The sequence below is a fragment of the Triplophysa rosa genome, linkage group LG4, assembly GCF_024868665.1.
Source record: "Triplophysa rosa linkage group LG4, Trosa_1v2, whole genome shotgun sequence".
In the NCBI taxonomy this organism is placed as follows: Eukaryota; Metazoa; Chordata; class Actinopteri; order Cypriniformes; family Nemacheilidae; genus Triplophysa; species Triplophysa rosa.
This window is the reverse complement of record NC_079893.1, coordinates 24,790,139-24,818,107: the sequence shown is the minus strand read 5'-3', so window position 1 is coordinate 24,818,107 and position 27,969 is coordinate 24,790,139. Positions and strand designations below refer to the sequence as shown.

The following is a 27,969-nucleotide window of genomic DNA, read 5'->3' as shown; positions in this document are numbered from 1 at the left end:
ATGTGCAATGGTATGAATATGAGGTGGGAGTGGTTCTCGGTGTGTAAAGAGGGTGGGGTTATATTGTTTAAAAAAGGTCATATTTTCACTTTGTGCATTTAGCATTTTAATACAGAAAAACAGGTCACAAAACACAAATAATGTGTGAGCAAACAAACATTCAGCTGGTAATGCTGTAGAAGTGACACTTCAACTTTTAAATTTCAGACATTATCTTTGTCTCTATAATGACCTATTAAGAATGAAAAGGTTTGTTTGTTATTATTATTTTTTTATTTTTATTTCAAGGCGCCTTACAAGGACACCGTACAATGAATAGAAGAACAATTCATAAAACCATTAATACAACATATGATCTAACCGACATAAATCGAAGTAATCAAAAACATGCATACAAAAATATATATATATATATCTGTACATGCTGATGCTTGTTGATCTGTACATGCAAAGTTAATTATATAAAGTTGTGCAGCATTGGTAATAAAGTGCTTTGCAAGTAAAGGGAGATGCCACATTAAAGTTTATTGACTTGCGTTTGGTCCTCAGAAGTCAACGTTTAGTGTCTCTCCTCAGGATATTAAAGTGATACGGTATTTTTAATGAACTTGTTACTGGTTGAGTTAAGCCGCAGTAGGTCTATGAACTGACCCAGGAACACTTCATTGCTTCCTTAAAGTGATAGTTCACCCAAAAATCAAAATTCTGTGATCATTTACTCATACTCTTGTCATTTCAAGCCTGTATGACTTTCTTCCTTCTGCAGAACACAAAAGAAGATATTTTGAAGAATGTTGTTAACTGGCCCCCATTCACTTTTTTTGTTTTGTGTCCATACAATAGAAGTGAATAGGGGTCAGTGCTGTTCGGTTACCAACTTTCTTCAAAATATTTTCTTTTGTGTTCGGTGGAAGAAAGAAAATCATAAAGGTTTGAAGTGACAAGAAGAAATGATGACTTTAATTCACCTGTGTTTTATGAGCAACCAAACTGCGCGTATGCGCGATGAAAAGACATTTCAGTTGCATATTGTATAGTGTTCTGTCCCGTTTGCAATTAATTGTTTTACTGCATTGATCTATAATGTATTGATCTCTTTAACTTTTAGGGCTTTAGCTGTACGTTATAGGTCATTGCTGAAGGAAGTATCGTTTCCGGACTCCCGTTGCTCTTGTCAGTTGTGCGACATTTTCCTTCGGGATTTTGCTATACTTACTGCTTCTTCCATTTTCTTTTTGCCTTCAAGGTTTTAACAGCCATTGCCACTAAAGAAGAGTCCCTGATGTACACTGCTGCCATCATCGTGTTTCAGTGTAGTTAATAGCTTCGTGTTGAGACCTAAAACACCACAGAATCCTCCTCCACATCTCTGAGTCTCTCACATGCCTTTGGGCACCTCGTTATTTATTTACTTATACCAAAAGCCTTGTGTCCTTCCACCATGCTGTACAAGGTAAATGTGCAGTTTTTGGTTGTGGACATCTTTTACGTCTCTGTCGAACTTTGTATTATTACTTGAAGGGAGTTATTATAGTCCATTAGGTAGAGTCCGGGGTTTCGGCTACTTTTGATAATATACTTGCTTATAATGGACCATCGTGGACTGGCCATCTGGCGTTTAGGACTTTTCCCTGTGGGCCACGCCTAAATGTGGGCCAAAACACAAACGGACGAAAGGGAACACAAAACACAAGCGTGACTGTGTCGGAATGCAGTCGTGGACAGACGGAGGAGAAAGAGGGCCCCTCTTGGCCAAGAAGGCCTGTATTGTGTTTAAATGAGCTTTCGATCAATTGATCATTGATTGGTGACATTAGAGCTAAGTTATAGTATTGACCAGATATGTAAATCTGTAAGCTAGGTGAGATATCATTGTGACGGGTCACATAAGTTTTAAAATCAAAGGGGTAGGTAGATGAATATCCATGAAACGTCTTGAAATAACACCACTACTGGTACTTTTCCATAAGACCATGCATTTCCATAAGAAATATATTTAAACGTTTCATCTGCCTACAGTTTAAAGCTTTGATATATTGTGAATTGATCAGGGCATTGACTGTGCTTAACTGACTTTGATCGAGTTGTATTTAATGGGTACGCTGTTGGTGTTTGAGAAACATCTACATTTACTTTCTACACAGTGACCGAACTTTGCTTACAGTACATAAAAGTATTATATCGGCATACATTTGGGGCTCATTCTAATCACTGTCATTGCTGTCGATTTGATTGGTTCCATTCATCTGTCTCAGAGCAGGAAGTTGTCAGAGGTTGTGAGGGTATTGGCTTTGGCCTCCGTGGCCAACAGTGCATTAAAACAGGCATTGCGAGGCCAACTCCATCTGCAATTTATTTATTCACTTATTAATGCAATGAATTAGGGCTTCTGCCTCTCTCTGCCAGAGTAAGTTAGTCAGAGTTGGCATCAAGTATGTACAGTAGTTGGAAGATGTTGGGGCGGGGTGGTGCTGGGGGGGTTCAAGCGCCTTAATAAAGCTTCAAACATTAATCTCTCTCCGTCTCAAATCTGACTGAGGCTTTTAACTAACCGGTGTTCATGAATCGAGGCCAGACATTGGCAGGCCCCCTAATCCCTCACAGTTTGGATGTGAAGATCTTGGATCAACATTTGCTCACCAGTGGCATCTTCTCTGTTGAACCCCAGCCAAACCACAACGCTCTACTGTATGGAGCCGCATGCGACGTGATAGACAGCTCCATTGGTATTTCGTTTTTTGGAACTTTTGGCGCGTGGGTGCTCTCGTAATGAAACGCTTAACCGAAACCATGTTTTATTGATCGTGCCAAATTGGATCCAGACCATTTTAAGGCACTAATGGAAAACTTGTGGTCAGTAGTAATGATGCTGTTTTACACCGAGAGACCTCTGAATAAAAGAACATTGAACAGATTAAACTAGTAGACCGTCTTTGGTTAATGACTGGTTTTGCTGCCATCCTGTGGGTTTTAACCTTGGTTAAAATGGTGTCCATTACGATACTATTTACTGCCTGCTATATAACATTTGCCGCAATGTGTGCATTTTACAGCCCATCGGGGCAATTTAACTGATCGTAATTTAAAATTGCTATTCCATTGTTCCACTCAAACGTTTTGTGATGCATACCGATTTATGTGTGTGTATTCACACACGTCGTGTGACTGTTGTGTGACTCCGAGCATGCTGTCTCACAGTTTTCTGCTTTGAGAGCTTTGTTGTAACGTGCCTCGCACCTCAGTAGAATTTTCCCTTTTTCTCTCCGTTGCACCAATCCCTTCTTCCCTCACAGCAAGGGGTGGCATGGGGCTCTGTTTCCCTTTCTAGCTCCTGCGTTTGATATTTTTTTCCTCCTCTTTTGTTGCGTTTGTTTTGACAGCGTGTATTACCCCAGCACATGAGGGTTTGATGTGATTGAGAAGCTAGCTGCTTCATGCTAACATTAGCATAATAGCACATTTGCTCTCAGTGCACACAAAGACGTATTTTCAGTTCTGTTTGGTTAAGAATACCCCGTAGAGTTGTTCATCTATTTACTTGGTGCTATTCTGTGAATGTTGATTTTGTAAAAATTACGAGCTTGTTTTTTGTGTTCACATTTCTTCCCCAGTCTAATTTTTCATGGTGTTGATTTTGTTTAGTAAATAGCGAAATAAACTCATAACCACTGTCATATTTACTGCATGTAAATATACTGTCATCGATACAGTTTAGAAGACTCCTTTTATTGAATGCAAATATTGTACCGCTGTGGTCATGAGCATAAAATAATCTAAATTTGTTTACGTTAGGAACAATGATTATAAAAAGTGCTGTATGGCATTTTGGTTGAAAGTGCTACTAGTGTTTTTTTTCTTGAACATTTCTCACATCAGGCCTCAATTTGTTTCATCAAATTTTGAAGGGATAGTTCACCCAAAAATGGTTTCTCGTTTACTTTCATGTCATTCTAAGCCTTTTTCCGTGGAACGCAAAAGAAGATATTTTTAAAATGTTGGTAACCAAACAACATAGGACCCCATTGACTTCCATTATATGGACACAAATTAGCTTATTTTCTGCAGAATATTAGTTAGAATATTAGAATATCAGTCTTATACAGGTTTTGAATGACATGAGGGTGAATACTGTAAATCATAACAGTTTTCATTTTTGAGTGAACTTTCTCTTTAATTCACAATTCGCCAATTAGTCACAAGCAATTGTCTTTCCCTTGTATTGAGGAGAACATGCTAACCCTACTGATTCAAAAAATGTCTTGTTTTTAACCTTGCTACATATCACCAGAGGCTGTCCGCTATTCAATCAATGGAAACCTCATTCAGATCAATCTGCTCTCTTGGGTACTGACCCACAAATCGATCATCACTAAAGCTCTTGTGACGTGCGATCGCCCCACTGCTTCATTAAATGCCTATTCCATAGTAATGGGTGACAATGGATTACCATGGGGGCCACCCACTCTGACCCACCTAAGGCCACTAAAGAGGGCCGATTGGTGGGCTCTCAGGGACTATAAGCCTCTAATGATTGTAAAGGCCTTAAGCTGGCAGTCGTTTGCCCTTTTATTACCATTCATAAGCTTCATTGGGCACTTTTAGATGCAGGATCTTTTTTGCATATATTTCTATTTTCTCTCAGTATCTTGACCTTTTTTGTGTTACATACTCCAACAGCCAATCACATCATTGACTGCAATCAAGAACTTTACTATCTTGGAACTAATTTAGTACTAGCCTTACTCAGGCATTATCATAATAATGTGTAAGCTAAAAACAGTCAATACTGTTGGTAAAAGTAATTTATCCAGAAGCCTTCTCTCAAAATTAAATATGTTAAAAGCTATAGTATATGTTAGTATGCATACAATTAGAATGATTATTATTAATCATTAATACTATCATTATTATAATTCATATTAATAATAAAAATTACACATTTTACAGCTATGTTTTTATTTATTTATTTGTGGATTTATTTATTTATGTATTTATTTTTACAAAGCATATTAAAATGTCCCTGGTTGGGAACCACTAGCATACAAAAACGGCCTCATTTGTGATGTCACTGCCCACCAAAGCCTCCGTTGCTTTAAATCCTGACTCCTGTTTTCTGCTGAGCTGCTATGACAGACTCTCTCTGTATTCAAGCATTTTTTCTTCCCTCTAGCACAGGAGCAGAATGATGGATCAGAGCAGCAAATAAGTGAGTCATTTTGCTCAATGCTTCAGCGATTTTCCTTCCTCAAATAGTCCTTTTTCTCCAAAAACCAGCCTAAAAAAACCCAGCCTAATTCTGTTTGAAAGGCTCAAGATGCTCTGGTTCCCGGCTATTACGAGGTCATAGATCATCAACATGAAGTCTGAATGACTGAGACTAAAATACGAGTCCCTCTGTCAGATCTAGTATGCGGAGCTCTGCTGTTTGCCTGTGGCTTGGCTGAGGGCTTCTCAGAAAAGCTCTTCTCATTTTTTGGCCTGTTTACTCCTTGAGTTTTCAATAGCAAAAAAAATAGAAAAGCTATTTTCTGTCTGAGTAAGCTTAACATCTTATATCATAAATATCTCAAAGCTCTGAAGATATATGGTTCCTTGAACTCCTAGGGAACATAATTGTAATTTTGTTATTTTGCTCTAATACACAGTATCTATTAATGTCATGGACTATTGAACCAAAAGCAATCGCCATTTAAAAAAACGCGTTGCTTGTTAAATTTACTTAATTTACATAAACACAATTTAACGTTTTGTCACAACTTAATTTGTATGAGTGTAATCCAATTAAAATGATAAATGCGAACAAATATTGCTGTAGCATTGGTGAAACTAGTATTCCCAGTATGCCTTGGACAGTACTGTTATTTTGTGCTTGCTAGTACTCAAGCTTATTTAGAAATGATTTAGCAATTCATTGGGTTTTTTTATGTGTGATGTTTCCCAATTCAGTTTGATATATTCTACACAAGGTAGTTGGGTAGAGTTCACAGTTTCATGTTAAAAAAACCCACTTACCAATATAAGGAACACCCGTCCAGAATCAAATTAACTTCATCCAAAAAAATGTGTTTTGGGGTCTAGATTATGTTTTCCTCAAAACATCTAAGCTTCTTCTGGTACTGGGTTTTATGTGGTATGTGAGGTAGATTTTCTTCCCACGTTTTTTTTTATTCAATTCTAGTGTGGACATTTTCACATATTGAATTGTGTCCACTACCATCAGAGTTTCCTCGAACCCAGGCTGCCTTGCTAAAGAGATTAAAGTCAATTGAATGAACCAATCCACCAGTACTATTGCCTTTGGTTATGTAGTTCAGCAGCAAAATGGCTTCACTCGCTTTCTTTGTAAGGTATTAAAGTTTTAGACTGATGTTTGAAGGTTCAGTCATCCCATAAAACAAGACCGCATGTTTAACATAATGGCTCTTTACATTGTTAATATATGTTTATCTTCAAGGTGGTACATTATTGTAATTCATTTATGAATTTAGATTCACATTTCCTGAAAGACATACAGTACCTTCATGTCTTTCATGCAAGGCAGACAAAGGCTAATGCTAAGGCTATGCTAAGTTTTAAGTAACTTTAAGGCTTTGGTTCTGCTGCTTTGCTTTGCTTTAGCTAGATTATTATAGAATAATCTATGATATAAATATTAAAAAGAGACGAAACAAATTACAATTCAGTATAACAATGTAGAAAAAAGTATAGTATAATATTTGCAAAAAAATAAATAAATTTAGGTACCATTTACCCTGTTGAAAAAACCAGCATATGCTGGGTTAGGTATGTTTTGATGCTGGTTTGTGCAGGCTTAAGCTGGTCATGTGCTGGTCTAGGCTGGTCATGTGCTGGTCCTTAGCTGGTTTAAGATGGTCAAACCAGCATCAAAACATACCTAACCCAGCATATGCTGGTTATTTCAACAGGGTAGATTCACGTTCATGCAGTATTGAGGCAGTTTTTAGGCCAACACACCGCTGATGCTTTGAATCGCAATCCTGTCTGCGCTGTTTTTTTCCTCAGGAGAGCGTGTATTTGTTATCATAGACAAAGGTTAGCAAGCACTTACTCACTCATAATAAATGTTTGATGGATCCTGCATAATACAAACTGCCACGGCTCTTCTGGTTGCAGTGGGGTGTTTTTATTCTTTTTATTTTATATTTATAAATATAAACATTTATTTTACATTTATTTTCTTATCCTACACATGCAGCGAGCGCTAGAATAAATATTGCGACATTCAAAGAGCGATAAGTAGATAAATCTTTTCTGCTCCGAGAAACATGAACTATGGAGACATTTACAGCATATACTGTACATATACAAGTGCAATGCAACATCATGCACCTTCACGTCACAGATCCAATTTCATGGTCTTGATTCTGAATAGTAAGTTTTAACCGTTACATAAGTGACATTGCTAAAAAAAAAACTTGAAAATGTCAAAATTACCCTGCTAGATGCAACATATCGGTTACTTTTTTCTTGAATTGACATTTTTATTGAAACAGGAGATTTGAAAATGTTTAAGGCATTAGTTTGTATTGTTTTAAATAACCAAAGCACTTCTTACACATTTGTTTGCCTTTTGTTGCCTTCGTTTTATCTATTTTTTAATACATTTAGGGGCGGTTTCCCGGACAGGGATTAGTTTAAACCAGGACTAGGCCTTAGTTAAATTAGGATATTTAAGTTGCTTTTGAAAACATACTTTACAAAAAAAACCTCACTGGTGTACATCTTAAGACAAAACAATCGCACTGATATATTTTAAGATATGTCAGTGTAAGTTGTTGTCGATCAAGACACCTCTAACATTTAAGTTAGTCTGGGACTGGGCTTAAGCCCTGTCCGGGAAACCGCCCCTTAGTCATTTTAACTGAAATTAGTTACTCTAACTAGTTGACATTGCTTATTTCGATGAGTCAATGTAAAATGTATATTTTGAGATGACAGTATTTATCACATCATTTTTTTTACAGTCTAGTTGGTTGTAATGAAAGTGGTATTGTAGAGAGGGACATTCTTGTTTTAGAAAGCATATGATTGGGCAAAAAGCTGTGTAGTGCAAGATGAGTCCTTTTTTACGGAGCAGAAAAACTGTAAGTGCTTCAACATATACAGTGTATGTGACCTCAATGCACATAGACTAAAACCCACAAAACTTAAATTTATCTCACATATTCATATCAACTAACTTGATGGTTGTACATGTTTAAAGTACATGTTTAAAACCATTTAAAAATAATGTCTTATTTGCTCATCGCAAGACCAGGGGTTTCCAAATGTAAGAATCCCAAAGCCCCTAATGTATAAAAAATATGTCACTGGCTTTAAGAGTACAAAAAAAAAAAACACGCAGCATATGAACATAATCCACATTGAACGTTTTACATTAATGTGCCTCAGCATTCAGACCCCTAGTGAAAAATAAATATACTGTACAAAAATGTATTTGAAATACATTTATTTCATGCAAGTATACTGCAAATCCATTTACATCTTATGTACTTAATGAAAATACACTGCGATTGTATTTGTGGTATACTAAATTGGTATACTTAAAGTCTGCTAAATTGGAACAATTAATTTTGTACTTAATATACTTTAATTGTGCAGAAATAGTGCTGAAGTCCAACTAAAGATACATTTAAGTGTATTTGATTGTGCTAAAGGGGAACTATTGCAAGTATGCCTCGGGTACACTTAAAATATCTTGCACTGAAAGATTGATTTTATTAAAAAATCATAAAATCCTTATCAAAAGTGACAGAACACATTTTTATTTAAACACAGGCTTAATATGAAGAAATGTGCATTGTTTATAAGTAGTACTCCAAATAAAGTTTAATTATAATTTTATATCAGTAAGTCATGTCACTATATGTTAATACATTTAAACCATACTTAGCATGAAATAAATGCATTTTAAATGAATTGTTTTTTACTAGGGACGTCACACCATTGCAGGGTGGACATTAAAATGACATTAGTGTTTGTTTAGAAATGTACAAATGTCCTCGGCATAATAGAACTAATTGTTTTCAAGTGACTCACTTAATGAGATGTTGATCTGTTATTGATGTCAATGCTTTGAATTTGATATCTAGTGAAATACTGTACATTATTTGGCAGAGATTGAATTTACAGTACTACATACCACACACACAGAAACAGTTTGCATGCTAACACTGGACCTGGAAAACCTACCGGTTGCCTTGGCAACCTGTCCCCTGTACTTACTATCATTAATTTTCAAAAAAATTGCTTTTGAAAGTTTGATTCGTGTTGTTGGAATATTGAAAGCAAACATTTCATATATGAAATATATTTCAACACTCTATATTTTTTTAATTAAAACCATTATTTATTTATGAATATTATTTTTTTAAGAAGCTCCATGGTACACATTTTGAGAAAAGCTGTTCTATATTAGGAAAATCTGATGGCTGGCCCTCACAGTTCAGTCTCCGAAAGTGAATGGCACATTGAGGTTGCTGCAAGTCCCAGCGCTATAAAGCCCGTTTCCCACTCTACCCCCTGACCCAGAGCATTGTGGGATTGGGATTTGACAGACTGATGCCTCGCCCAGTGATGAATTGTCCTCTAAAAGCAGGCCAATGTTGGGCCAGCAGTGTCTCTCTAACACAGCCCCACTGTTGTGCAACTCCCGGAATACCTCAATAAAATAATAGCCAGTTGATTTAAGATATGTTGGAAGGTGGCCAGTTTGTTCTCTGTCTGCTTTAGTCAGTTGTGACACATGTCACAGAAGGTCAAGTTCAAAAAGGGACGTATACCATTGTGCCACCGACTCGCATGTCCAGCTCGTATAAGTTCACAGAACTGGTTTCAAATGGCAAGGCGGTCAATAAGCTGTTTATGAAAGAGGAATCTGTGTTATATTGGCTCATCTTGTCTTGTTTCCCCCCGTGCCATTTTGATTTGCACGCAGTCTTAACCTTTCAAAATCTATTTCCATGAAGCGTAGTAGCCAGATCTGAATTTAAGATGAGCTCAGTAAACACGCAGAGAAACGGAGGAGCCTCGCCAATCGCTTGTTCTGTTTGCCTGAAATATGGCTTTGGTGGTCGGTTTTGTAATGTCGGTCATGTTCAAAGAAAACGATGCGGAGCAAATTGTTTACCAGATGAAAAATATGCATTATGGGACATCACCATCAACAGTTCTATTTCACACAAAGAATGCTTTATACATGCAGCAGTGTTTTAAAGGATCCATTGACAGAAATGCAATATAATATGCATAATTATGTCTTCAGGGGTGTATAAAGACCTTACATAATGAAGCGTTATGTTTTTATTAGCTTAGATTGAGCTATTTCTATCTACAGTACACCGCGGGTCCCATTGCATGGAATTCGCCATGTTGTTTCTACAGTAGCCCTAAATGGACAAACTGCTCTACAGAGGGCATTTCGTAAATATGTTATCGCCTTCGGGAATAGTATAGAATAATGTTATTTTTTTCAGGAATGCACTACTTCATTTTTGAGACACTGAAGTATAAGAGAAAAAATCAAATTTTTATTAGTAGTAGGTAACAGGCACATTTCCCTGCTTCCTTCTCTTTTCACAGCTCCTCTCACACTTGCTTCAACTGACTCACACTTGCTTCAACTTCTTTTCAACAAGACACTTCTTTTCAAAAGTTGCTGTGATTTTTCTACACACACACAATCACCTCATTTGACACTTTTTCTGTAACTCGCATACATTTATTCCCAGAAGCCTGCATGACTTCTCCATCCTCTCCGTTTCATGTTGGCAACTTCCACCCTACTGTTATTGCCGCTCATAGCTGATCAGACCATTCTGAATAAGCATTCAGACCCCTCACCTATTGAGATGATTTATACATGTACCAAGAATTGAACTTGTGCTTCAGAAGAATCTAATGAACTTGATTCTTTAACACCCTCTTACAAAATATATGTGTTTCTTATTACAGGTGCAAGCTCAGAGAAGCCCCTTAAAAATATAATACGGTTTAAATGCTGCACTAGAAGCGCGTGCACGTGTTAAAATTGGATTACACGTCTTTCTTTGGAAATCAAAATGCTTGTCAGCGAGGTAGCGTTGAGTCAGAAATGGTGAGCGCGGCCCGGTGGATCTCTTCATCCAAAAGCTTTCATTCCCTGTGCACCAGGACATTCATTACAGCCAAGGGTACAGGAGATGACCTGTGGTAATGGGGTTGGTAGTGTAAATGTAAAATTTTAAATAGAGTTGGCTCCATGGGTGCTGGAATTTGCTTATCATCATGAATTCATTGTTGGATGGGTCAGGGTTCCATGTTTCATTTTTCTCAGATCGGTAGATAGCATGTTTGTTGTGTATAACATTTTAAAATGGATGCTTAAAGGGACAGTTCAGCCGAAAAATAAAAGTATAAATTACGAGTAAAACCACAAGAAATTTTTGTTTTGTTTTGTTTGGTTTTTCATTTCTACATTATATTTATTTACATATTATGCAGGGTTTTTCCTGCATAGAGAAATTGGAGGCGGCCGCCTCCGTCAAATGTCGTGCCGCCTCAGGCTATCGCCAAAATAATGTTGCGAGTCTTCACAAGAATTGCTGCGTGCATTTAACAGACTGTCATTTGTAACTGCAGTTGCGATATTACGCCACAGTGGAGGTGCTGTTTCGTTATCAGCACACTGAGGCGCTAAAAAGAGATGCAGAACAAGAGCCAGCCTGTGTTGCACGGCTGTTTGTTTTGCATCCAAGTACGTTTAATTTCTTGAAATTTCTTAAATTAACATGATGTACATCATTGTAATGTATTTAGCTGTGCAGGTGGATCGTTGAATCAGCGTATACTGTACTGTCATGACCTCCGAAGAGAAGAACCCAGATGCAGGCAGCAGCAATGAAGGGGTTTAACACGGAACACTTTAATTATAAATAATGAACAAAACAAAAACCCACGAGGGGGTAACGAGGACCAGACTAATATATATGTATATAAACTGAAACCAAAAACTTTCCACGAGGGAACACAAAACAGCAGGACAAGGATAAACTAAAACTAACACGACACAACACAACATCTCACAGACAGGCAAGGTAATCCAAGGGAGAGCACAATACAAGTGGACACGTATTCAGATACATCAAACACAACGAACGAGCAACAAGACAATGAAACATGAAGACTATTTAAAGGGAACACAAACGAGGGATAATAACACAGGGCAGGTGAGGGTAATGAAACACGGCCGGGAAGTAATACAAGAAACGAGAGGGGCGGGGCCAATGACGAGACACGAGAAAACACATGGAGTGTCAAAAGATAAACACCCCATGGCTTTGTCACGACTCTGCCACAAGACCAAGAAAACCATGACAAGATAAGACAGAGTCGTGACACTGTACACAGCGAGTTCGCCAGTATGAACGCACATTGCGTTTAGAACGACTCGCACACGAATGACTCATTTGAACCGATTCATTTAAACTATTGAACTTTTCAGTCACTAGCGAATATAAGAGATCATTGAATCATTTATAGTGAACCACAGAGAATGCAAGATGTGAATGAGCTTTGCTCATTTAGAAAGACTGGTTAATTCAGTTGGCTATTGTGGGCTGAAAAGTTAGTTGAAATGATAAAAAAGCTTTATTTGATAAAAAAAACATTTCTGTTTGGTTTTATAAAAGTATATATGAATAATGTTTTATATAACTTAATAATTGTCATTTTTATCTAATTTTATTAGAACTTTTAATATGTCAAACTCAAAGTCACTTTGGTTAAGCCACTTAAAAGTACGGTAGGCCTACGTGTGTTTGTACAAGATCAGGATGGCACCACCTCCGCCTTATTTTGAGCCAGGAAAAACCCTGTTATGTATTTATTTATTATTCAGATTTTGGACAAGGTTAGGTAAATGAAAGCATTTTAATTATAGGATTACTCTTAGGCCAGGGGTACTACACACGAAATGGTGACACAACTTCAAATTTGTCTTATAATTGCATGTTCAAAGTCAAAATATTATTGTCAAAATATGAATCGATTTGTATTCATTTTTACTCACAAGCGTATTGTTTCGCTTTTACATTTATTAACACCCTGGAGTCATGTGGATTGCTTTTATGATGGATATACCTTTTTCGGAAAAAGGGGCACTATTAAATGCCATTACAAAGCTGTAGGAAGAGCCAGACTATTTTTGAAAACGACTTATATGTCTGGTTGAAGAAAAAGAAAGTCATAAACATCTAGGATGGAATGAGGGTGAGTAAATTATGGATTCAAATTCATTTTTGGCTGAACCAACCCAACAATGATCGTATTGGGTGAAATATCCATCAACGCAGATTCAAGAGGCCTTCAACCTGAAACTCCATAACAGCGTGTAAATACACAAATATTAGTTACTAACTCGACACCCACCTCTAGCCTTCTCCTGAATTGAGTAATTATTTAACATGGGGGTATGATTAAAGGAACGAGCGATTTAATTTTACCGTGCAGAATGATTAGAGGTATTGAATCACAGTTCAATTTAATTAAATTGCTTTTGTAATTCAATTTTTGCTGTGCAGGGGAGATGGCCTGGCCATTAAAACGTGTGATTGATTGATGAATTTTAATCTTGACTGTGGTCAGGTCGAGAGAGAGAAAGGCAGAGAGAGTATATATAAAAAGGCTCTGATTGTTTTGTGCTTCATAACTTGGCAGAAGGAATTATTTGTTCTGGTTTGTTATGTTTTGATTCAGTGGGTAATTTATCTTTGGGATTTAATAGACATCACAACTTTGGCTGTGATGCTATTACTATAGAAAATTACAGCTCGCCTCTAATTGAATATTTTGTTTTAGTAAACACCATCACTCTTTATCTAACTACTTGCTTATGCACACGTGACTGTTTAGGAATTAATAGTACGTGCAGGGCCATATATCACAGTATTATAAAAATAATAAGCATTTATATGTCAAGGTTTAATGACATTTTGCGTTTTTAGTTGAATTATTTATTCATATATTATTACAAAATTGTGTTGTAATGTACACCTCTCAGTTCACCAACATACTAATACTACTTTGAAGTGAATTGGCAAGTAGAATCATTAAATCCCTTTTTATTCCCAGATGCGACATGTGGATATATCTTCCTTCCCAGTAAATTAGAGCATTCGTGCTGGATTTGTCCTTGTTAAGCAAAGGTTAACATGACCTCTAACTCCTAAACTAATTTACCAGCCCCACCTCATTGTTTATTCCCACAGTCCACCTGAGCAGAGGCGAATGCCTCACATCTTAACATACTTCATCCTTGATCAATGGCATATAAGAAAGAAAGGAGTGATGAGGATGGAGATGGAAAAGGCTCTGGCCTTGGGCTGGACTTGTTCTGAACACCATCTGCTTACATTTGATTTTGTTCTTATTCGTTTCTCTCTCTCTCTCTCTCACTCACACACACACACACACACCTTTTAGTCTTTGTGTTTTCTTTTGTGCGTTAGACCAAATTTCTGTATTGTATAATGTAATTTAAGACAAGGTTCCTTTGACCTTAAAAGCTGCATTGTTTGCTTTTATTTGAGATGTTTGGCCTCCCTGTGAGGAACTTGTTTTATTCTGTTGATACTTTGAAAAAGTTTTGAATTAAGTTAATCCAAATGCAGTCTTACAGTTTTTAGAAACAAATTAATATTAAACAACATTTTTTGTTGTATTGTTTATTATTAAACACATCTTTAACCATTAGAGAGATAGCCAGAAAACATACTGTAGCCATAGAAGCTGGCTTGGCATTAAAAAAGAAAAAGAATTGTTCTGCCTGATTTGATTTTGGTTTTGTTTTGCTTGTCCTTGTTGGAAAAGATATGATTTTTGTGCAGGCCTTCATTTTTTTCCCACATTTATAGCACTCTTAGGAAATGGTGCGATTCTTATTCTTAATGTGGGATGTATCGATAAATGTTTTTTTATAACATAAACATAATAAAGTAACTATATAAACAGTATCGCATGTTTGTATTTCCTTGGCAGACACAATTTGATCTCATGAAACAAAGCAACAACATATTTGTATGTTAGACCATCTGCATGCTGTAGAAATTGTCATGTTGCATAAACTGCACATACATCAACATCACGAATCAGTCGTGAAATGTCGACGTTGCAGGTTGATTTTTAAAAGGGCGCTTTAGACCTGCTCAGCATCAAGTAGGAGCAGGCCACTGTAAATGCTGGAATGGTCAGTGTACCGCTCTCTCGCCAGCCATTGCTCTGGAGTAATTCCCCCTTCACATGGCCGAGCCCGCAGGCAATGTTCTCACACTCAGCCGAGCCTGACGCTCTCGTCTGTGTTTCCATCCATTGCCATCCTGTTGTTGTGAGCGAGAGAGAAATGGGGGAGCGAGGGGCCGAGCGAACCCAAGGGAGGGAGGCGTGCGAACGAGGGCTAAAATGATTGTTTAGCATGAAGGGGAGCCAGGCGACATCCATCAGCTGCCACATAACAGTAAAAAATAGCTTGGTCGCAGAATAAGCACGCACAGGTAACGCAGCAAGCCCTTTGTGTCCGAGCACTGCGTGGCACGTGCATTCATATGTCTGTTAACCTTCGGCATTAAATAAGAAATGCTAAGATTGGACCTCTAAGGGCTTATGAGTTCACAGTGAATAAATGCTTCTGACCTCTTTAAAACATCATGTGTGTTGTGTTGTACACTTTTGAGAAAAATACAGAAATAGGGTGGCCTCAGATGTCATATCATATTTTTTTTGTAATAAGACTAATAAGATGATGCTGTATTGCATCATTGCATCATACACAGATGTGTATTTATTGATGCTAAGCTGTACAAATGCGACATTATGAAATTGTATGGTAATTGACTTCCCGTTTGGACAATTAGAATTGTACACAAACAGCCGCAGAAAAAAAACATTTCAAAGACCATTTTCAGTTTTTCTGAATTTACTATTATAGGTGTGTGTTTAACAATATTTCTTCCAAATTTCAAATAAAAAGTTTTGATTTGCATTCATTTGCAGAAAATGAAAACTGGAGAAACAGGTCAAAAAGATAAAAGAAAGAAAACAAGTTCATATTCACTTTTAAGCAATACCACACTAATATTTTTTTTACACGTACAGTATGTACTGCAGGAAAAGTAAAACAAATCAAACCTCATTTTTACCAGTTTGCATGTGTACCGGTTCGAGGCCCGCGCATCGCGGTGCGAGTGGAGCCAGTTACATTGCTTGCACTTGCACCGCTCTGCGCGGGCCTCGAACCGGCGACGGTCCGGATGAGAGACGGGCGCTCTAACGAGGAGGCTAAAGACCGCAGTCCCTAGCGTCTGTCGCTAGAGCGTCTCTGTTGGTCGGGGAGTGAGGTTTACACACTGCACAGCTCTTCACTAGCTGGCCTCCGTTACACTCACCCCCCTAAACGTCACTCCCATCCGGGTCACGGCACCAAGGTAACCGGTCCTACTCGTCCCGCTCTGCGCGGGCCTCGGACCGACGGGCACTCTAACGAGGAGGCTAAAGACCGCAGTCTCTAGCGTCTGTCGCTAGAGCGTCTCTGTTGGTCGGGGAGTGAGGTTTACACACTGCACAGCTCTTCACTAGCTGGCCTCCGTTAGACATGCGTGTCTTGTCATGCGGTCAATCTTTCACATTGATGTTGGATAACTTTGTCACTCCTGAGGTTTGATTTTGTTGAAATTCAACAGACACTATACTGGATTGGCCACGATACATCTTGAAATGCTGATTAAATGAAATTTTTGGAAAGTCTCTTATTTTTCCCCACGGCTGTACAGTATATAGATGTATTTCTTAGAATCACAGCTCCAGTCAGTCACCTTTGACTGTTCTCTTCCCCTGTCTGTTGACTGACACACACAATACTCAGCATGACCGTGTCTTTCAGTTCAGTTTGAGATGAGCTTGGAGGAAAAATGAGCGGAATAGAGTTGTTTCGTCAATAGAGAAAAGTCTCTTTTCCGCCAATTTCCTGGCCAATTTCCTCCAGCTGCATTCTCCTCAGACTATGGAGTTGACAAGTATACTCTGAGGCATCTTTCTTCAAGCAGCTACAAAGCGTTGCGCTTCATTTCACAATTCATTCTGACTGCTTCACAGTGATTGGCCTTTTTTACTTTCAGGGTAGGACTGCATTTCATTTCTTTAATGGAAGTTACAAGATCATGAAGCATATGGAATTTATTTGAACAGGTATACAAATGTGAAACATTATAAGTTATCATGCTCATTTACCGAAAGCCGCTGAATAGATATAGACGTATCTGCAGTACATCTGGTAATGGTTTTGAGGGGAGCGCATTCATCATTCTATCCTTAGATCTTTGGTTTTCCCATGTCTGTCTGTCAGTCTATTGTCGAGCAGATATAAACATGTGTATCTATTACTTTTTTGGGTTCCCCCTGTCTATTACTACAATGATGTGTTTGTCTATCAGTGCACCATTATCGTGTGATAATAAAACACACAAAACCAGCTCTTAGTGAACAAGTTATTTCTTCTTAAATTATTCTTACGGCCTTTTTGCCTGTAATCGATAGGACAGAGAAGCTACAGAAAGCGATGCGGAGAGGGAGGAGGGAGTGTGATGGGGAAATGACCTGGTACTGATTCAGATTCAGACTCAGGCCTCCTACACAAAAGCAAAGCTGAACAACATGATAGAGCACATGCCCTGGCCACCAGCAGAGACAGAAGAAGAGGGAAGCAGTGCACCATTTGTTGAAATAAGAATGGAAGAAATCGCAACACGCGATTTTGAGATTGTTTGTATGGATGGCAGGCACGTGCGGGGGGGTGGGGGTGAGGGAGGCGGATGGGTGTGCGTATGGTGCTTGAGCACCTGCCTCTTTGGCCCTTAATGCCGAAAGTGCCCTTTTGTCAAGGCAAAAACAATATTTTTTGTAATGGCCATTTTGTGAAGGCCTGCTCAATCTAACTATTAGTAATAAAATAATAATAATAATAATTTAACCCTAAATAAATGACTCACGTGATGACATTTCACCTGACGACCTCATCTGGGACGACTCCTCACGTTCAGACGCCTTCAATAGATTAGCGCATTTCCAGGATAGCCTACATACTGTTCGCGGCTGCCGGGTAAGTGGTGTTTTCAGGGGAGCGGTGTGCTTGTTTACTTATTAGTGTATTTATTATTATTATTATTATAAGTAGTAGTATTTCACAAGAATGCCGTGAAGAGAGCATGCACGGCTGTTGTGTGTGTAGCCTGCTCTGAACTGACGTGACGTTAGCTGCAGCTAATGTTACTTCTACACACAGCAATATATAAACAAAGGTGCTTGTTGACTTCTTGAATCGATGTTTGCTGTTTGAGGGAGAAAAGTTTCACGGGCGTCGAGGGCTCAGGTCATTTTATATTATTTGACTATTTAACACTTTGAAGTATTATTATTACAATATTTACAGTAGAGTGCCTTCAAAACCCTGGTTAAACAGGCTTAGGCCATGTTCAGACATGACTTCTTTTTTTACAAGAAAAAGTTGACAAAGGCGCTTTTTTAGTAAAAAAATACAAATATCAGCAGAACGCCATGACTTCGGAGGCACGAAGGCAGCCCAGAGAAACAAATAGACAGCGTAACAGAAGTCTGTTTGAATTAGAAACAGAGTACGTCTTGCAATACCTAATCACATATTTAAAAACTACAATACTTATTTCTCGCTAGAAATGCAATCAGATGTTGCTGAAAGTGAACATTAAACTTACATTTATACAAAACTATCCTCCAACGGGCGTTTCGGCCGCCATTTTATTTTTTCGACCTTGAGCCTTCTCGACCAATCACGTAGACTTTCATTTTTTTACGGAAACAACAGGTCTCTATCATTGGTTTGCTGTGAAAAGGGAGCTTGACGTAGGGCGTTTTTTCAGAAAAGTTGAACTTTTTTTCAACCTCAAAAGACGCCCTGAGCTGCAGAAAAAGACGCCGGCGCTGGCATCAGCACTTTCTTTGAAAACACGGTTTATTACATAGGATTATAATGTAAAACAGTCTGAACATGGCCTTATTCTGATTTTCTCATGCTCCGAATTATACTTATCAACGCTGTTTTTATTATCATTTTAAAAAATGCAGAAGAGGGTTAGAACAGAATTATATTTTTAATATGACAAAACTATTTTTTCTACAACAGCAAAGACAGCAACATCCCCAGCAGCCCCCTCAACATCAGCTAAGATATTTGGAAGAATGTCAGCAACAGATCTCATCCCCCATTGACTCTCATAATATTTATTTTCCCTACCATGGCAGTAAATGGGGGATGAGATCTGTTTGGTTACTGACATTCTACTGACAATTTTAACTTTATTCACTTAAATTTCTAATCCCAGACTTGTTAATAGGTGCAACTGAAATATTTAAAAACTTTTAAACATTTGAATGGTCTTTTCTGTTCCGTTTCTTTTTCAAAACAGCATCATGGCATTTGCTGCTTTATCAATTACAGCAGCATCCGTATTGATACACGTATCAGCAAGGAATGCATCGCGACATACAGTATTGCTGTATGATGTTTTGAGCACAGCCATATTTAAAGCCTTGTTCCATGTGCCCCTTTTATACTTTGAGCACCTGCCCCTTTAAAGGTCTCTGCACGGCCCTGATGGAAGGTCTTGCTTTTTGATGAATAGAGCCAATCGTTTTTTTTTTTGATTACTCAATAACAACTAAACACAATAAGTGAAGTGGCTTAAAAATACGGTTTTGCGTTGCGTCGCTTCAAGTTGCTTTGCCTCCGTTGTTTTAAGTTGGCTTTATAAGTTTTTGTTAGTGTGTGTGTTACAACCAACCAACAGAACATTTATAAAATAATAAAATAAAATGAAACCGCAAGTGGCATTGGACCAGTTAGCATATTGCAACGTGGTCTATATCACAGTTTTATCCGATTTTTTGTTGTTGCTTAATGGCTTGAAATCTTTGAATTTTTCCTTTTTCAAATGAACCAGTTTTGAAGATAATAACATTTGCCTTCCAAGTAAAAAGGAGATGTACTACATTGTGTGTTGTTTTGTTTTGTCATTGTCTGTTGCCAAGCTGTCCAAGGTTATTCCCATGAAGCATGGTGCTTTACTGACAGGCCACGTCTTTGACATGTTATAACTTTGACATGTTTTTTTTGTTTGTTTATTCGCGATAAGTATTTATGCTAAATACTGACCCTTCAGCTAGCAAATGTAAACATTCTATAAATTAGATGACTATAAAGTCGGGGGGAGGACAGCTTGAGGCAGTTAATATGGCTGACCAGCAGGTCAGGAAGTATATACTGTGTTAATTTATTATAGCAATCTGATTGTAGATAAGAATACCAACTTCGAGATACGTCTTGGTGTGACAGATCTGCCTTCCCTACAAATTATCAGCCACAACAAATCCTTCTCCGTTTGTCTCCTCCCACAGTGTTGGGAAAAACAGGACTGATAAATAGTAACCGGTTATGGAAATGGACCAACTGTAATGGATGTTCAATGCAGTCTGCATTGTTTTAGGTTAAATTATTTTATTCTTTTATTTATTTTTATAAGCTGAACGCATCATCAAAACTGAAAGGTGATTCAGTTTTTTAGAAATAGGCACATCCCGTGTTGTCCTAGACATGATGTACAGTCGTGTGAAGTGGCTTATCCAATCATATTTTACATATAGTGGCATTCAAAAATAAATATGTATTTATTTGAAATGCTACACAACACCATTGATCTGAAATTCATTCCGTTACTCATTTCCCATCATATTTATTGATCATGCGTGTCAAGCTATGCATATGTATACATTCACCCATTTCTGGACTCGTTCCTCGCATCACATTATGCATTAGTTTAGCAGAAAGCACCGATCCAGTTTAACATTATTATGGCGGACTGACTCACATAATCTGACGCTGACTGATCATATTGCACACGGTGTGGTCTCGCCCAACTCATCTGCTTTAAAACAAACTCACTGCAATTCATCTCTCACCTCCGAGCCAGGACAGCATGCTTATGCTCTGATAAAGTGTGCAAAGCTAAGAGTTTCCCATTCATTAGCATTAGTTATTCCCCCTGGTCCTAAACCTGTTCAATATTTACACTAAGAGCGAATAAACTCTCCAGTGGCCATGTTGACTGCACTAGAAAGAGCCAAACAAAATCTCCCCCGTCACGCCACACCTGGCCTCAGTCCCCCACGGTCTCTCTCGGGCTGAAATAACCCTCCGAACAAGAATCCGGGGTGGACGGATAATCTCAGCGGGGTAAATGTTCATTCGGGTATTTGAGCCGGTACTTTAGGAAGGAAGGAATTGAACTGCGAAAACGATCCTGCGAGCTGCCATTATTTAGAGCAGGGTTGGGGCCGCTCTTTGCCTGAGTCTGCATTCATAAATCTCCTCCTGGATCCGTGAATGTAATCAGGTGCTTTGCAGAGGACACACACTGGCACAAGACACTCCGTCTTTCTTGTCAACAGCCGAAGCAACTGTATAGTCAGAGCCGAAGGGTGTGATGCTGAAATCTGTGCCTTTGAATCAAGGGGGGGATTATTTAAAGCGGAAACACTTAGTTAACTACCCTCTCACATATTTTGAAATGTGGCAACTCTCTGTTCTGCCGTGCGTTTTTTTCCGCTGAAGGATAAAGACAGGGTTCAATGACTGGGCAGCCATACAATGATGATTGTACAGTATGTGTCTGTCTGTCTGTCTGTCTTTTGAACACACAAAAGAACACAAGCGCAGGCACAGACGCTTGCTTTAAGAATTGTCAGGGGCCCTAACATGAGAAGTACCATCTGTCTAAAGCTGAACACCACGGGCCTTTGACACCTATTTATTCCGTTTCATCTTCACTTGCTACACACAGCTTTTATTCTTCGATTTATGTATTTATTTATTCATTCATTCATTCCTGTCTCTCACTTTTACTCTGTGTTTCTGTCTTTCCCTGTCATAAATCTGTTTGAAGCGTTGCTGTTTTTTTTTAATCAAATTGGCAGCATGTGTAAAGATCTTACAATGTGCATCAAAATAAGGAAAAAGAAAGTTAAACTGTGCACAAATAGATATATAAGCTACACTGTAAAACTTTGCTGTAGTTTTGCAGCGGGTTTGCCAGTCACTTACTGTAGCTGTAATTACTACTTAATATACTTTCCTATTAGTACTGTTTTCCATTTGAGTTCAACTTTACTTTAATTACAATGAATGCTTGTTGTTGTTTTCTTCTAAAAGTATTGAAAACTTCTTAAATTACGATACAGTTACATAACAAGAATAGTGACCTAAGATATTTAGTCTTGTTTTATGAAAGAAAATATAAGAACTAGGTTGTAAGAATTGTAAATTAAATCTGCAGTAAGTTACAGTAAGTTTACAGTGCAAAGCAATATTTAACCATTTTGAGAAAGTTGTTTTCGGCCAGAGGGTCAAGGCTCTAGTTGGTCTTGGCAAACATTCAAAATCTACAGCATAGAATGACAAAATGCAATTCTTGAAAGTTCTCATGTCATTAAGGACAATTCATCATTTTAATCTATTGACAAATAAGCAAAGAGAGTCATCTTGAATCTTTTTTAGTGTGTTTTAAGTCAATATTGCATGAAAAGGTTTTTATTTACAAAGACATACAAGTTCTTTTCATTTGCCATCATTAAAAAGTATTTTCTTAAATAACTTAATCTCTAGATATGGAATCTGCAATGTCCCTCATCAGTCGACTACTAATTCTAACCAAATCTTTTTGTTTCTTTCCATGTCTTTACCACTACCTGTTGGTGCCCATTTAAATGTATTTTAAACAGGTAAGTTTAAAATACATTTAAATATCCCAGCATGTCTTATTACAGTGCCAAAACCAAATACCACTACGGGTTAATGAATATAGAGATGGTTACCTAGCAACACGTGGTGCTGGAGAGCTTCATCTTTATTTAAACCACCATGTTTACTCACACAGGCTTTGGTTGGGGTTAAATGTGCAAATACTTTACTGCAAGCATACAGAATGCAGTATGGCATGCTAGAGAACAACACTTAATACATAAGTGCTCTCATTCAATACCAGTCTCCTAGTAAAAAAAGGCAAAAAGCTGCTAGCCAATCATCTGGCCTAAAAGAATAAGAAAGACTCATGCACTTTTGACTCTATTCATGATAATAATGATCTGATCACAGAAATGTCCATCTGTGCTTAAACAAACTACAATACTTCAGTGCCACATTTTCAATTAAACTTCACAGCTTTATTTTATTAAGTTGTTTTTTTTCCTCTGTCAGATATACCAGGAACATATTATTTCTATCTCTAATTTGACCTGAAATTGAACAACCGCACAATGTTCGGACTGTCTGGATCGGTAATAGCTCACTGCAAGTTATTAACATGCCACATATTGCATGCAGAATTCATGTTAAATATTTGAACAGCCAGGAGCACGGCCCATACATAACTCATGAGGCATTGAGCTTTAACGTTGCATATAGAGCAATTATTATTTTCTAATTGATCCAATCACTCCTTCACTGGTATTTCTTCACTGTCAGTATAGAGATAGGGAGCAGGTGCGGTATATAGAGTTGTATAGTATGTAGTAATAGACTTCAGATCAGGGCTGTATTACGGTCAAATGTAGTGTGAACCTGCCCCTGACTCCTATTACATTTACCTTATTTGTTTGGGGGTCTCCAAGACATGTGCCCCCAGGAGCTTTGTGCAACCGTGATGCCAACATTTTGACATGAGGTAGAACAGTACCTCAATATTGTCAAAGATGATTGATTTCACATACATTTTATGCGTTATCGTCGCGTTGTCATCACATGCATAGAAAGTGTATTCGCTGTCACTGGTATCTATCAGTATCACCATCGGCCATTTAAAAACCCATATCTGTCGACCACTAGTCACGCGGTTGAATAGGCTTTTCGTCTGCAGCGTTCATTGGCCTTCTCAGTGCAATCGAGAATCCTCGTGCTACCCTCCGGATTCCATTTTTGCACAGCGTCTTTGATATCCCGTGGAGCGAAGGAATCACTGCGGAAATTACTGCTCCGCAAGGTTTCTTTCTTTTTTCTTCATCCTGTCAGAGTGGAGAGTGTTCAGCTGTTCAAACACAGATATCAGGTGGTTTTCATATTGTTTTTGTCACTTTGAATCTCATAACCTGCAACTGGCACTTTTGAGATAAAGCAGAGTGGCTCTAATTGTCAAGAAAAATATTAACCACTGATAAATAAGCTCTTGGTGTAGACAGTGGTAAATAATGTTTTTATCCCAGAGTAAATACACGACGTACGCACTTTGCATTTTACACTGTATATGCTGTTTTAAAATGAATATGAATTCAAACTCAAGTCCAAACCAGCACGTGCACATTTTTAACTCTCCAGGCCATCTCTGTAACTCTCCATTTGCATTTTTTCATAGTTTTATAGTCTGGCCAGTGTTATTTGCACTTGGTACCGATAGTCTTTATGTTATACAGTATGTAGAAAAATCGTTGTTTTATTTGAGTTTCATTGCTATTCGTTGTCTGATATTTACCTTTTTTTGAGCGATATCTGCGAAATGAGACTGTGAGCTCCACCACTCAAAGGTTTCTGTGAAAAGTCACTGTCAGAGTCAGCAAATAAGTATGACTGCTTTCTCACATTTCATATATTTTTCACATATCTGCATAAATTGAGAACAGCGAGCTGCGCAGCGGGTGCGAGCCACAAGATATTACGCCAGCTTGCAGAAAAGAACAATCTGCATTGTTCCTCACGTACAACTATACGTTTATTGCGGTTCCACTAATGTGCGGCCAGATGTTGCAGAACATTAGCCTTCAGCTAATATCAGAGCATTGTCATTCAGCCACATGGTGGTTGGCTTTTGCGCGGTGTTATCCATTAATGTAATGCCCAGACGGTTTGCAGGTTTATATGATATTTTGCCATCTTACATTGTTTCATAAAGAATATTGATGCATGTACCCCCCTCCTACTTGCTTTCAATTTCCATCGCATTTATCGTTTTGCTTTCAAACCAAGACGTGGGTGCACATATCTCTTTAAATGAGCGCTACAAGCTGAACCGTGCAAATGAGTCCTTATTCTCAAGCTAGACAGTAGGCATTACATGTTATATATAGCTATTCGCATGATTTAGTTACATTCTTAAAACGGCATCAAGCCCCTCGCGGCGATTGCTAATGTGTTGCCAGCGATGCAGATGCGCATTTAAGAGCGACAAAGCTGATGTTGGTAATTATAACAATAAGCAGAAGGAGTTTAAAGACGTACTGCTCATTTTTAACCACGTTCCAATAGCAGCCAGTTCTGACAGCAAATAATCAGGACGATATCGGCTCTATACATTTGTGAGCCACAGGAGGAAGGGCCAGTCAATTCCAGTTGTAGATTTTTAATGTTGAATAGAAGAGCCATGGTCTGTCCTGTGGGTTTTGGCAGGTGTGGGTGAATGGAGGCACAGGATGGAACACGTTCAGTCAGTGAGAGGCAGTAAGCAAGGTTAATTCATTTGTTAAGCATCTTGTGCTCTATGAAGATGCTTTTATGAAATACACTCACCTAAAGGATTATTAGGAACACCATACTAATACGGTGTTTGACCCCCTTTCGCCTTCAGAACTGCCTTAATTCTATGTGGCATTGATTCAACAAGGTGCTGAAAGCATTCTTTAGAAATGTTGGCCCATATTGATAGGATAGCATCTTGCAGTTGATGGAGATTTGTGGGATGCACATCCAGGGCACGAAGCTCCCGTTCCACCACATCCCAAAGATGTTCTATCGGGTTGAGATCTGGTGACTGTGGGGGCCATTCTAGTACAGTGAACTCATTGTCATGTTCAAGAAACCAATTTGAAATGATTCGAGCTTTGTGACATGGTGCATTATCCTGCTGGAAGTAGCCATTAGAGGATGGGTACATGGTGGTCATAAAGGGATGGACATGGTCAGAAACAATGCTCAGGTAGGCCGTGGCATTTAAACGATGCCCAATTGGCACTAAGGGGCCTAAAGTGTGCCAAGAAAACATCCCCCACACCATTACACCACCACCACCAGCCTGCACAGTGGTAACAAGGCATGATGGATCCATGTTCTCATTCTGTTTACGCCAAATTCTGACTCTACCATTTGAATGTCTCAACAGAAATCGAGACTCATCAGACCAGGCAACATTTTTCCAGTCTTCAACTGTCCAATTTTGGTGAGCTCGTGCAAATTGTAGCCTCTTTTTCCTATTTGTAGTGGAGATGAGTGGTACCCGGTGGGGTCTTCTGCTGTTGTAGCCCATCTGCCTCAAGGTTGTGCGTGTTGTGGCTTCACAAATGCTTTGCTGCATACCTCGGTTGTAACGAGTGGTTATTTCAGTCAAAGTTGCTCTTCTATCAGCTTGAATCAGTCGGCCCATTCTCCTCTGACCTCTAGCATCAACAAGGCATTTTCGCCCACAGGACTGCCGCATACTGGATGTTTTTCCCTTTTCACACCATTCTTTGTAAACCCTAGAAATGGTTGTGCGTGAAAATCCCAGTAACTGAGCAGATTGTGAAATACTCAGACCGGCCCGTCTGGCACCAACAACCATGCCACGCTCAAAATTGCTTAAATCACCTTTCTTTCCCATTCTGACATTCAGTTTGGAGTTCAGGAGATTGTCTTGACCAGGACCACACCCCTAAATGCATTGAAGCAACTGCCATGTGATTGGTTGATTAGATAATTGCATTAATGAGAAATTGAACAGGTGTTCCTAATAATCCTTTAGGTGAGTGTATATATATGTTGTTTTTTGAATGGAACATTGCCGTGAACGGTGAACATTTTTCCGGAGTTCTAAGAATTTACCACAAGCATCAATAGTATTTCGCTGTAAATACTCTGTGTTTGAGTAAATGCTTGAGGAAACTGTTATTATGGTTGATGATTAGATTCTAAACTTGTTGAGAACAGTATTATAGAGACAGTGTTGTTCAGCAGATGTTTTTTCAAAGCTAAGGAAATTAATGCGGTCTGTTGTTAATTTAGTTTATTTTGTCTCAGAAGGTTCCTTCTGAATTTTTTAGACAGCACATGGACAGAAAAAGATTATTATAGTATGAATAGTACCAGCTGTGGTCATTTGGTCTTGGATGCATTTCATGAGGAAATGATTGAGCTCATATTGAGGCTTGGCAAAACGAGCATAGCTTGTCTCTACTGAGGTGACACATGCAATTGCCATTTGCATTTGTCCACAAGGAAAAATGGAGACTTGCTAAAAGACAGTAGGCGTGTTCCATTTTTATTTTCTATCTCATACTTTTTAGTAATTGCGTGCACTGACTGTTGACAATTTTGATTTACAGACATGATTCGATCTTTATTTTTCCCACGTGGATGTACGGGCGATTTGAGATTACTGCTGTCTGTCCGCAGTATCTTGGCTATGTGTTTGATCTTACGTTGTACCAGAATTGACCCTCTCAATTCCCTGCTGTACAAACATGTAAAACACAGCGTCGAACCCTGTAGTACCCCACTTGATCTTCATAATCTCCGCCCCCCTCTCTCTCTTCTCTCTCACACACACACACACACACACACACACACACACACACACACACACACACACACTAACAAGGTCAAAAGCTAATGTCTTTCCCCCCACCATTTGACACATCCCACAGAGCCAGGAGCTCATCCCTCTCACTGCATGAATTCATGTCTATACCACCGTTGTTATCTACACCCCCCTGCCCCTAATGGTACTGGGCATATAGCCAGTGTTCCCCATACAAATTATCCAAAATATCAATAAAGGACTTTTTGCATAAATAAACCGTAACGCCCACCCTCTCAATTGTTCCATCGACAGAAACGTTTGCTGTCTCTTTACATTTTTATTTTGTTTTCATTGT

The 27,969-nt window shown here is 38.5% G+C and overlaps 1 protein-coding gene across 1 annotated transcript in view; it reads left to right on the top strand.

The window, feature by feature from the left end:
* Nucleotides 1-27,969, top strand: part of ctnna2 (catenin (cadherin-associated protein), alpha 2) — a 436,402-nt gene that overhangs the window by 271,723 nt on the left and 136,710 nt on the right. The gene's annotated exons all lie outside the window — the stretch shown is intronic.